The sequence below is a fragment of the Marmota marmota genome, unplaced genomic scaffold (genome assembly GCF_001458135.2).
Source record: "Marmota marmota marmota unplaced genomic scaffold, marMar, whole genome shotgun sequence".
Lineage (NCBI taxonomy): Eukaryota > Metazoa > Chordata > Mammalia > Rodentia > Sciuridae > Marmota > Marmota marmota.
The window spans coordinates 36,711,766-36,725,133 of record NW_026000229.1 but is presented as its reverse complement, the minus strand read 5'-3'; the positions used below and the strand labels follow the sequence as shown (position 1 = coordinate 36,725,133).

At 37.5% G+C, this 13,368-nt stretch overlaps 1 protein-coding gene and 1 non-coding gene across 11 annotated transcripts in view; one reads left to right on the top strand and one right to left on the bottom strand.

Moving 5' to 3' along the window:
- Mapkbp1 (mitogen-activated protein kinase binding protein 1) overlaps positions 1-13,368 on the top strand; it is a 59,784-nt gene that overhangs the window by 6,694 nt on the left and 39,722 nt on the right. The window lies entirely within an intron of this gene.
- LOC125613467 lies at positions 6,456-6,560 on the bottom strand. Its single transcript, XR_007344032.1, has one exon. It is a non-coding gene; the product is annotated as a U6 spliceosomal RNA (small nuclear RNA).

Sequence of the window (13,368 nt, the reverse complement as noted above, 5' to 3'; positions counted from 1 at the left end):
CACATATGTGCCAGCAAAAACAGTTCTCTTAAGTTTGCCCTTGATATTGCTTATCCCATTCACTGTATGCCAAGAGCCAAGTGGTTCCCAGAGGCAAAGTCCTTTTTTCCATTCCATCACTTGTCTGGGTTTTGGTCCTTATGCTTTATTCAACTTTGTTAAACCCCACAACTTTGGTAATACAAAAATAGACTAAATTTATTTACTCCCTCAAGGGAATCTATGTCTTTGTTCCCACAGGATCAGATTAAATTGTGTGTCTTATTAGCAGTCTGTAAACACAATAGGCTTGTGTGGTACAGGACTGCTACAGGGAGAGTCATTTGAGACAGTAGCATTTTATTGCCTTGCCTGACTGTGAGAGATGAGTAAACCTGGTGAATGAGTTAAGAGTGCTGATGTACAACATGACAGGGTTCTGGGAGGACTTAGTTCAGACCCCTGTCCTTTAGCAGAACCTTAATTGGATTTGAATAAGAAGGTGAACAGCTTTTCTTTATATTTCAACAGGGGATATAGTGAATAAAAATTTGCCTCAACGTTCCATGGTGGTGTAGATAGTGATCCTTCCAAGTCCTTTTTTTGTTTGTTTTTTTAAAAGATGGGTTCTCACACAGGGTTGTATGGTACATTCCTATATTCCCAGAAGCTTGGGAGGCTGAGATAGGAGGATTGAAAGTTAAAATCCAGCCTCAGCAATTTAGCAAGACTGTGTCTCAAAATAAAAAATAAACAAGGATGGTGTTGTGGCTCAGTGATTAAGCACCCTAGGTTCAATCTCTGGTACAAAAACAAACAAACAAACAAACAAACAAAAAATGGGTTCTTGCTTGTTGTCCAAGCTGGTTTCTAACTTCTGGACTGAAGCAATTTTCCTGCCTCAGCCTCCTGAGTAGCTGGAACTCTGTAGGTGCAGACCACCATGCTTGGATTTTTAAAGAACTCTTAATAATCATTGTTCCTATTTTCTAGAGGCAGGAGAATGAACCTCAAAGTTAGAAGTTGTCTTAGATATGACACTTTTTTGCTCATTTTTAATACTGCAGATGCTCATATTCATGGCCAGTAACTTGGCAGTGATCAGAACTATTAGAACAATCTTCAGAAATGGAATATATGGCAGAAATATATAATGGAAGTTTAGTTTTCAGTGTGAATACTTTACTGCAATTTTGGTCTGGAATCCAGATAGTACCATCACCATTTTTTAAAACTGTCATTCATCATTAATGTAGTCAACAAGTGTTTATTTAGTCCTATTAGGTATAGAGTCAGGGATGAATAAAACACTAGCTTTACCATCAGAGAACTTGTGGCTATTCAAACATGTAAACAAATAATTATAGGGGCTGTTCTAGAAGTATGCAGTAAGTTGTTAATGGAATCACAGGGTCAGAGTATAAGTCAGTTTAGGGGAAGTAGGAAAGACATCTTAGAGGAGGGGTTGCTTGAATCGTAACTCCTGAGTCAAGAGAAGAGCTTTCCAGGAAAACTGAAAAAAAGGGGACATCTCTGTGATCACCATTAAACATCTCTGTTTCTAATATCAATTCAGTACTTCAGACTGCTTTAAAGGTTTTGTCTGTCCTAAACCTAAGTATGAAGGGAATATTTATGAAAAATTGAATGACCCATGAATGATATGACAAAGGAAGAGTGCTATCTTTAACACCCAAGAGTATGAACAGTTTTTGGTTATCTAGTACCCAAGATGCCTCTTGGGTATCTCCCCACACTCTTAGCGAAGGATCTTTGCCTAAGATTATTCTAAAAAGCCTGCTTTGTGGTAACCCACATAGGACCTAGTCTGTTAAATTCATGAGTTGCTCTAATATATGGTGGCTGTGGGTAATCAGTAACAGAAAACTTGTGGCTCAAGGATAACTAATTCTGAAATAAAATTTGAAGACAAAAAGACAAGCCTCTTTTGAGGGGGCAATGTCAGGATCTTTATACAGCTCTTACCTTAGGTGGTCTCCTGCTTTGAATAATACTGTTCTAAGGTTGCTTTCTTACTCCTTTTCATCAAATTCTGTATTACTTTTAGAGTCATCTCCATATTTTCCAAAGACACAGGGCCTTTTTGGACTAGTCTCACTACCTTGAAATCAATCACTCTTTCTTTTATTTATGTCTTCATTTCCTAAGGTCAGGGGTCATGTTCTTTATTTCTTTTACATCACACTGTTTAGGACAGTGTATATAGTATGTACAGTATGTAGTAAATATTAAAGGAGTAAATGAATGAGAATAGTTTAGACATGACATGTCTAATAAGTACAGAAGAATAAAAAATGATCAGGAGGATTTGTGACCTTTTTAGAAGAGAAATCAAAACTAGGAATAATAAAATGATGAAAAAGAAGAGATTCAAGTAAGTGAAAAGAAGAGATTATATGGTGGTGCTTTGAGCCTTTTAATATGTGCCTATTTAGTTGAAAGGATATAAGAGGGCTGGGGTTGTGGCTCAATGGTAGACCGCTTGCCTAGCATGTGTGAGGCACTGGGTTTGATTTTAACCATATACATATGGTTAGATTTGATTTTAACCATATACATATGGTTAAAATGTGATTAAGCTAAACAGGAAGCCCTCACCTGTAATTCCAGGGGCTTAAGAAGCTGAGGCAGGAGAATAGCAAATTCAAAGCTGACCTTAGCAACTTAGGGAGATGCTGTCTCAAAATAAAAAGGGCCAGGGGCTGGGGTTGTGGCTCAGTGGTAGAGCGCTCACCTAGCACATGCGAGGCCCTGGGTTCGATCCTCAACACCACATAAAAATAAATAAAGATATTGTGTCCAACTAAAAAATAAATATTTAATAAATAAATGAATGAAGAAATAAATAAAGATATTGTGTCCAGCCAAAAAAAAACTTTAAAAATAAAAAAATAATAAAATAAAAAGGGCTGGAGATGTGGCTCAGTGATAAAACACCCCTGAGTATAATCCATGCTACCAAAAAAAAAAAAAAAACCCAAAAAAAACCAACTTATATTTAAATTAAATGTATAGTTTAAATGAGAAAGCCAGTAGAGGTGGGGATTTAAATTACTACAAAGAGTAGATGAGAGCTGAGATATTTATAAGGTTTTTAAAGGGAGGAAAGTCTCTTCAGTGGAGTAAATTGAAAAAGAGTGATTTGAAGTTTTGTGCCAGATCTATCTGCTGAGTCTTGATAAAGTTTAGATGGAAGTTATCAGTTATAAATACCTTTCAAGTTTAAATCCTGTACATTTGTCAGTTCTTGCCTGTCATCTCAGTTGAGGCTGTTTTCTGTAAGAAGCAAATGTATGCTCTTGGTAACTAACCCTCCCACTCTAAAGTTACTGAATGATTTTTATATGGAGGTAGCTGAGTTTTTTTTTTTTTTTTTTTTTTTTTTTTAAACAAAGCACAGAAATGGACTGAAGCAGAGCAGGCAAGATTTAAGTTAGGGATACAAAAAGATTACCTGTGCTGGAGATTTGTTAAATTTTGAAAAAATAAGTGAAGGAGGTTTTGAAATCTTCCTTGTTAATAGCTATTAATCCAGTCTGGGTTATATATTATTTTGCTGGAAACGATGGGCAGGGGGACTTTCTTTTAGTTCTGTTTTTATGATTGTAAATCTAATCCTTCCTTTCTCACTCTCAAGCGTGCTCTCTTTCTCCCTTCCCCCCACCAAATATGATTATACGGTGGTGCTTTGATCTTTTTAATATGTGGCTCTAAGAAGAGTTTGTGTAGGTGGGTTTATGAAGGAGAAAAGATTGGCAGTAATCTAATTGCAGCTTGTGTTCAATGTTTACGCCTAGATGTTAGTATCGAAATTCTTTAATCTATTTGGGAGGGGGAACTTAATCATTTTCAAAGCATGTGAATCATTAGCTCTAGCTTAGTGGCTCTCAACTTGGGAGACGATTAGAAAGGCCATGAGGCATCAGAATATTTGTAACATTTTAAAATATACATTCCTGAGGCCCATCCTAGCTCTGTGGAATCAGAACTTCTGAGGGTAGTGTTTGGTAGTTGCATAAAATATTAAGTTTCATCTGATGCCCACTGCTGGTTATGAAACCTTGGACTAGGTGCTAGGATCCTAAGATCTGTTTCTTCATATCCAATTCCTCACTGAGACTTCTTTCTGAAAGTATATCAAGCTAGCCCAGTAAGTATACTTTCTTCCTTGAGTAGTTTTTATCTCTTCTGTGTCTTCTAGACAGATTATTCACAAACTGCTTTGTCAGGGATCAGTTTGATAGAACTATGCATTGTGAGGTCAGATGTGAGGAGCTGATCAGTGCCTTACTAAGGAAAATCAGCAGGAATTTCCCTTGTGAGTAGTAGTAAGAAACTTTATGATGATATCCGGGAGTCCTGGCCAGTCATTGCTCTCACCATTCCACTACCCACTTCCCCTAGAACCCGTAGGAACCAACAGTGTTTTAGAGGTTTTTATTGTTGTTGTTGTTTATTTGTTTTTGGTACCAGGGATTGAACTTCAGGGCACTCAACCACTGAGCCACATCCCCAGCCCTATTTAGTATTTTTATTTAGAGACAGGGTCTCGTTGAGTTGCTTAGCACCTTGCTTTTGCGAGGCTGGCTTTGAACTCGTGATCTTCTCGTCTTAGCCTCCAGAGCCGCTGAAATTGGTGTGTGCCATCATGTTTTAGTGTTTGATACAGATTCTCCAGGCTCCCCACCTAGAATACATGATCAGGAGCAGAAGCCCCTGTGGCCAGCCTCTCACCGTCCTTTGTTGAGTGACGTTGGGTCAAGTTCACATTTTCTGTCTCTGATGTGTTTTTTTTTTTTTAATGTATATATTTAACATTTAATTGTGGATGAGCACAATACCTTTCTTTTGTTTATTTATTTATTTTTTGTAGTTGTAGATGGACAGAGTGCCTTTATTTTATTTTTACTTTTATGTGGTGTTAAAGATTGAACCCAGTGCCCCACACATGCTTGACAAGCTCACTGCCATTGAGCTACAGCCCCAGCCCATTGTTTGTTTATTTTTATGTAGTGCTGAGGATTGAACCCAGTGCCTCACACATGCTAAGCAAGCACTTTTCCACTGAGCTACAACCCCAGCCCTCTGATGTGTTCTTGAATTAAGCTTGTGGAGTGTCTTGAGATCCTTGGAACAGGTGGTTTACCATGAAAAGTTTCCGTGTTCTCCTGGTTTTGTTTGATCTTTGTTTCATCTTCCTTCCGGCGCCTGCAGCTGCCTTCAGTCTTCAAAATGATTCTCATCAGAAAGAGAATTCCCTCCCTGGACCCAACAACACATCTCTTCCTTTACTGTCTAAAAGTATTCCAGCCTCTTGAAGTTCTGGATTGTTTTTTGGAGGCTTCCTACATCTACTTGGCCTCACTCATAGTTTTCCAAGTTTGTTTTCCCTCTCTCACTTTGCAATTTAGGGCAAGTTCCCCGGTCTTACTTCCTGCCAGTATCTTGAATGTCTTTGGGACCTTGGTATTTCTCTGATTTCACTTCTGTCTTCCATTTGTCTTCCACATGTGTTTTCATTTCTTGACTAATGAAAAACACAGGTAGATGTGAGGCTTTAGCCTGACCTCTGCAATCTTCTTACCAACCCCTAGAATCTCAAATTTGGGCTTGTGACTGTTATCACTGCCCTTTGTTTGAAGAGCAATCCAGGGCTTGAAATTTGGGACTGTATTTATTCACGCTAAACTTCTCTGAGAACATAGTCTGTCCTACTGTTCTCAGCATTTCTGGTGGTTTTCCTTCATGGTCAGACTGCAGTGTTGTTAAGGGGAAAAAAGCTACAGTGTTTTCAGTAGGATTTGTTATATTATACATGGCATTCCCATTGCTACAAATTAAGCCTCTCCTCTGGGTTCCATTGTTTAAAGCAAGATAAGTCCAGGTTTTCTGCCAGTTTTCTTTTCACAGCAGTTCTTAGTAGAGGTGTAGAATGAGAATTACTCACTTTTTTGGGTGTTAACTAACCCTGTTAATGGATTTTACCTTCTCTTGCCTCTTAAAATAAAAAAAAAAAAAAAGAAAAAAAAGGGCATGTGTTTGGGGGAATAATAATATTGAGTATGATAGTCAGACTGGGCAGTGTGGATCTTTAGGGGTTTTTTTTATTTTTATTTTTTTGTGGTACTGGGGATTAAACCAAGAGGCACTTTACCACTGAGCTACACCCCCAGACCTGTTTTTATTTTTGAAATGGTTTTGTTAAGTTGCTGAGACTGGCCTCAAACTTTTGTATACTCCTGCCTCAGTCTCCTGAGTAACTGGGATTATAGGCATGCTCCACCAAACCTAGTTTAGGGTTGGTATTTTTGATTGTTCAGATTTTCCAAATCTTTCCTTCCTTCCAGTGGTTATAGCAGCACATCTATAGTGCTTCTTAATTAACCACAGTATTTTCCTTTTTTTTTTTTTTTAAATAAACTGTTCAGAATTCCTTCAACTTTAATTGTGGGGGTAAAAATATGGAACATTTCAAGAATTTGTGTGTCACCCTTGAGCACAGGCCATTGCTAATCTCTGTATTGTTCCAATTTTAGTATATGTGCTGCCTAAGCGAGCACAGTATTTTCCTTTGGTTTAGAAGAACACTTACAGGAGAATGATTTTATAGTGTAGCTGTCTCCTCTTATACTTCTGTCTTTATCACAGAGAATATTTGTAATGCTTTTTTGTTTTTGTTTTTGTTGCTTTCCTAGTCTACAAAACGGGTTTTTTTAAGACTGAATTCTAAGTTTACACATCTCATCTTTCTCCCTCAAACTGAGGTGAAGTCATTCAGAGTTAAAATTTAAATTTACTTGAAGATCTTGTAACAGCCTTTTGTGAAACCATATGGCTGATTTTTCCCCCCAACTTTACTCTTTTGGAGGAATCCTGAGAAGGAGGATTCCTTCTTTAGTTCTTCAGATTTCTTTTTCTCCTAGTGCTGGGAATTGAACTTTAGGGTTTTGTGCATTCTAGCAAGTGACCTACTACTGAGCTATATATAACCCTGCATTCTTCCAGGATTTGAATTTTGCTTTTCATTTATACCGAACTTGACGTAATTTCTAACTTTCATCATCATTTCTTATCAGTTTTTGAGGTCTATTTTCCTTTAGAGTGCTTCTGATCTTTTCTCCATAAGTTCAATTGACCCTTTTAAAGGTGCTGGCACTTAAAAATAAAACTTTAAAAAATTACAAAATATTACATATCAGAAAGCTTATGAAATGTAATATTATATTATGAATAATTTTAAAATGTTCTTCTATGTTTACAGCCACCCAAGTTACAAAAAAAAAATAGAACAATGCCAAGGTGTTTGCAGCTTCTGAAAGATATGATGTTAATAGTGTCGTCAAGGTGTTTGAAAATAAAGATGAGGTTTTATCTTACATAATCAAGATGGGTTGTGTGTGTGTGTGTGTGTGAATTGAATTCAAATGAGGATTGAACCCAGGACTTTGTACATGCTAGTTAAGTATTCTACCACTGAGCTACTGAGCCATACTCCCCAGCCTCAAGATGACTTATTTTAAAAAATTAATATACCTAAGGAGTTGATTTTGATATTTTGTTTTTCAAGTTTCTTTTCCCGACTATGTCGTTTTATGCCATTCAGTGTTTTCAGGTAGTATGAACCACTATGTCCAACCTTTGTTAGGCAACTGGCAGTGTATTTGTACTACTAATAATAGGAATAATAGTATTTGCAGTGGTAATAATAATTAAGATTTATTTTGCTATGTACTAGGTACTGTGCTTTGCATTTTACATGTATTATTCAAATTTTACTCAACTCTACCATAATCCCATTTTTGTAGATAAAGAAAGTGATGATAGGAGAGGTCAGGTGAGTAGAGGATGGTTACACAATTAGTAGATGGCTAAGCTGGAATTCAACCTAGGCTTTCCTAACTCCAAAGCCCACCCACACTTTATTCAATTCTCTTCCTAGGGAGGATTTAGGTTCAAAATATTGCACTGAGCACAAAAATATGCCTTGAATTGCTGTAGCCAAGAGTCATCTCCTATATTCAGCTTAGGAAAAGGTATTTCCTTTAAAAAATACACTTTTTCTTCACTATTCCCCATAGAAATCAATTTAAATTCTTAGACTTATTTTAGAGCCATTATTCAGTAATTCCTGTTACTCTATTATTGCTCCTTTCTCACCTCCACCTCCAAATTTCCTGTTTCCCCCTTTCTTGTTATGTGGTACTCTTAGGTTTTGTTTTTGTTTTTTGTTTTTTGTACCTGGGAGTGAACTCAGGGGTGCTTAACCATTGAGCCACACTGTGGTACTGTTAGGAACCATGCAACTTGTGGTTTTGTGGGAATTTGAATCAAGTCGATGGGGTGCAGCTGTGTGGTTCTAAATGACTATAAGTTACAAGAAGTTGCTGCTTCTCTGTTGGAGTTGTATGGGGAGTGAATTGAAGACCTACAGATGACTTGATTAGTTTTGTGTGTGGGTATTACTGAGCTTTAATCTGTGGTGGCTTGGTTGGCAGGTTGATTGTGTACTTTATGCTCTTGACTAGTTGCTAGTGCTATCCTAGACCTATTCCCTCTGAATTCCACCTCTTTGTTATCTTTACAGCTCACAACTGACCTTGTTTTTGAAGCAGTGAAGAGTACCTGGATCAAAATGCCTCTTTCTGTGTGGATAGGGGAGGTTCTAAAATGTTCCATACCAGGAACTGATCTGGTTTATGACAGTTGGGGTTCAGTGAATTTGAACGTACATAAAAATAAGGTCACTTGCCCACCTGACTCCTTTTGGCTGTGTGGGTTCCAGGGTTGCAAAGTTCTTGAGCAAGTGCCTTGCCTTCACCTGGTTTCAAATTTGAATTATTTTGATTTCTTCTCTCAAATAGGCAAATGTGATTTCACGGTATAGTACAAAAGCATGGGATCTCAAGGTCTGCTTCCCTGCACTGCCTCAGTTTGCCCTGAGCAGAGGAAGCCCTAAGCCAAGTGGTTTGGATGGCGGGCAGCTCACAGGTAGTTTGCTACAGTTGGCAAGGAGGGAGGAGGGTGGAGCATGTTAAAACAAACAAACAAACAACAAAAAAAAAAAAAACCCAACTCTTGCCACCTCCCAGCTCCTACCTTAGAGAAAAGCAAGCAGCTGCTTGTCAGAATTAAATTTGCAGCAGGCAGGTAGGCCTTCCTCTGCTACCTTGACACTCATTGGTTGGCTTCTCAATTTGCAGAGGACAGTATTTGCACATCATGATTGTTTTCATATGACTTAATAACCTACTGCAGACTTCTCTAACGATGTTCTTTCTGCTTATGATGCCCTTCCTCCCCAGACTGCTGGGTCTCTCTTGTGAGGACTGTACTGCAGCTATCACAGACTTTGCCTCATAACAAACTCAGAACTGACTGGTGAACAAGGCTTCTCAAGAATTAATGGGTAGGCCCCTGGGGCTGGGGTGGGAGGTGGGCAGAAGTATTGCCAAAAGGCAGACTCAGGCTCATCCTGAGACTCTGCATTTCTACCAAGCTTCGAAGTAATGCCCAGGCTGTCTTACTTGGGCCACACTTTGAGTAGCCTGGTGGTGTGAGTGCGTGTGATTGAGGGGAATATATGTGTGTGTTGGGGTTGGGGAGCAATATCCTCACATCTGAGGGAGCTGACCTCTCTCATTTGTAAAATTGGAATACTAATGCCTTCCAGGGTTGTGGTGAGGGTTAAATGAGATTTAGTGAATGTGAAAGCACACTGTAAGCCTAAATAACTTTACAGCTATAAAGAGATTGCTAATATTATCAGGGTTCACAGATTTCTAGAATACCAAGTAATTTTCTTCTAGTTTGCTGGCAAGATTTTATTCCTTCAAGTTTCCATTTGTGAGCAGTCCCTTTTTTGCAGGTTCGGCTTCTTTCATTCCAACATTTAATAATGACACTTTCTGCATGGCTTTTCTTTGTGACCTGTCCTCTACCTTTTTCTTGCCAATATTCTGACTTGTATCAACAGTACTTCAACTACCGACCAAAAGGAGGGCATAGCAAATGTTATTTTTGATACCAACTATTGTGTAATTTATTTCAGGGCTACAGATATAAGTTTTTTAAAATGAAAAAAAGAAAGTAAAACCAGTGAACTCCAAGGGGTTGGAGGAGTCCTAATTTTCTGTCAGGATAGAAACCACTAGGGTGGTGAGCATGCTTTTTAACAGCAGTAGCTTCTCCAGATATGGGAATAACTTTTTATTTTAGAGCAAATTCATTATACTGAGAAATAATTTGAGAAGTGAGTTGTTCCTGTAGTTTCCTTTCAGTCTAAGAATTTCAGGCAGTATAAAAACATGTTTGTTTATAACCTATTAAGTCTCTATAATGTTGTGACCAGAATATTTAAATATTCTATTTAAATAATTTTTGCTTATAAAAACAAGATATGTGAAGATGTACGGATGTAAGTAGAGTCATACATAACTTGTACTGTTGGAAAGCATACATTTATCCAACTTGCTTAGAGAAGAATTTGATAATATATATTAAAAGAAAAATTTGTATGTTCATACCTTTTGATCTAGCAGTTATAATTTTGGTGTCTTACTTTATGCACACACACTACACAGATGTTGTATAATTGAATTTTTTTTGGTGTTACTCATAATGGTGATACCTTTGAAGTTATCCAAGTAATTATCAATAGGGGACTGGAATACATCCATGAAATTAAATTCTCTATACCTGCTAAAAAGAATGAAGTCTTCTGTATGTATGGATATGGAAGGATATATAAGATAGAAATGGGGAAGAAAAGCAAATTGTATAACAGTTTCTTGTTAATGACTATTTATATGTTTGTTAAAGCATATACGTGTGAGCATATGCATATAAAAAAGTGAGGCTATAAATACCAAATTGTTAATGTTGGTTATCTCAGGGAGGGATAGTAGATTATGGTGGACTTTCACTATCTACATTATATATTTCTGTAATGTTTGAATTTTAAACAATAAACTTGTATTATTTTTGTAAGTAGAAAAACAATAAAGATGAATGTCTCTCCAATTTAAACGTGTGTTTGATATTTAAGTCTAAAATGTTTAAAATTTACTGTATATTTCATCAAAGCAGTTATACACAAGTGTTACTTTAAAATATATCTCAAGTAATAGGCTTAGTTTTTAAAGTGGTAATAGATAATAACAATTTTTATTTCTTGCAAATCTATGATTAGAGCTTGTTTAATTTTACATAATTCATTTCTAACATCTTCAAAAATATTTTCTTGGTTAGTAAGTTTAATAAATGAAATATTTTTTGATACTTCTTGAAGTACATGTGCTTTCTGAAAAGATTTTACACAAGTAATATAGAGACTCATAAAGAAGAAAAGTCTTTCATAATTCTAACCTCAGAGATAACACTGTTAATACCACTATCATAGATACATCTGTTTCTGATTATAAAGGACGTGTGTGTGTGTGTGTGTGTGTGTTATACTGGGTATTTAACCCAGGGGTGCTTTACCACTGAGCCACATCCCCAGTCTTTTTTATTTTTTATTTTGGGATAGGGTCTCACCAAGTTGCTGAGGCTGGCCTCAAACTTGTGATCCGCCTGGCTATAAAGGACATTTAAATCTCTTTTTAAGCATAACATTGGTCATTTAATTTTTAAAATTGTCTTTATTATTTTTTAACTTATTCGTGTGTGTGTATGTGTGTGTGTGTTGCTTGGGATTGAACCTAGGATCTTGTACATGCGAGACAAATGTTCTACTGCTGAGCTACACCCCCAAAACTTTGAACCTAACTCTTTGTCTCCCTCCCTCCGTCCCTCCCTTCCTTTCTTCCTTCTTCTATTTCTTCTCTCCCTCCCAGTACTGAGGATTAAACCCAGGGATGCATTACCACTGAGAAACACCTACAGGCCCCCTGCCCCCACCTTTTTTTTTCTTTTTTTTGTTGTTACTAGGGATTGAAGCCAGGGGTCACTGAGGTACAGCCCCTTTTCTTTTTATTTTTTTATTTTGAGACAGGGTCTCACTAAGTTGCTGAGGGTCTCTGAGTTGCTGCAGCTGGCCTAGGACTTGGAGTTTCTCCTGCCTCAGCCTTCCAAGTTGCTGGAATTATAGACATGCACCACTGTGCCATCTTGTACTTCTCTTTATAGTGTAAATGAGATAAGGGATAAGAGTATTTGTGGTGATTTATGCACATGGATTATGTCATTCAGGCCCCCCTCTTTCTGGAAAGGCATCAAAGTCTTGCTTCCTGCTCCATCTTCTAGGGCAGGCAGTGACAGATAGTTGGAGAATTCTCTGGAAGAATTAGTAAGATTAACTAGAGTATTCATAAGTATTTTTATTTAAGATATTGTAAAGAATTTGATTGGGGCTGGCATAGTGGTGCACGTGGTGCACGCCTGTGTTCCCAGTGACTTGGGAGGCTGAGGCAGAAGGATCATGAGTTCAAAGTCAGCCTCAGCAACTTAGGGAGGCCCTAAGCAACTTTAGCAAGACTCTGTCTCTAAATAAAATATAAAAAAAAGGAATGGGAATGTGTCAGTAGTTAAGTGCCCCTGGGTTCAATCTCTGGTACTAAAAAGAAAATAATAATTTTATGTATATAAAAATTATATATATACACGTGTGTGTGTGTGTGTGTGTGTGTGTATGTATGTTTGGTAGGAGAAAAAGGAATTTAGTATTTAAAAGGTGGATTCAGCCTGGCATGTTGGTACATGTCTATAATCCTAGCTACTCAGGAGGTTGAGGCTATAGGATCTCAAACCAAAGGCCAAGCTCAGCAATTTATTGAGACCCTATATCAAAAAAAGAGCTGAAGATGTAGCTCAGTGTTAAGGGTTCAATACCATAAATAAATAAAAAAGATTCAACAGACATATTAAACACTGTGACCTGGGCTATAAGCATAGTTTTATGAGACACAGTCTCTGCCCTCCAGTTGATTATAGACTATTAAGAGAGATGAGACAAATCCATAAAGAATTTCTGTATAAGGTACTAAGTGGTACCTGCTGTGTGGGTGATGCAAGTTAAATGCTGCTGTAAGAGTCCCAAGTAGGGAGAAATCATTTTGGCCAGGTGATCATTGAAAGGTCCAGACACAGGGGATATGACATTTGAGCTGGTCCTCAGAGGAAGGGATTCCAGGTAGAAGAATATAGCTAAAGCCCTGAGGCTTCTTTCCAGAATAATAAATAATCCAGGTTGATAAATGCACATGATTCATATAGGTGAGTAGAAGGAAATAGAAGAAAAATAGGACCCATTGATGCTAGGCTAAGATATTTATTCTTCATTTAGCTGACAGTAAGAGCCACTGAATGTTTTTGAACAGCAGAGAGATATAATCCAAGCTCTGCTAATCAAATGTTACTCTGACAGGTTAG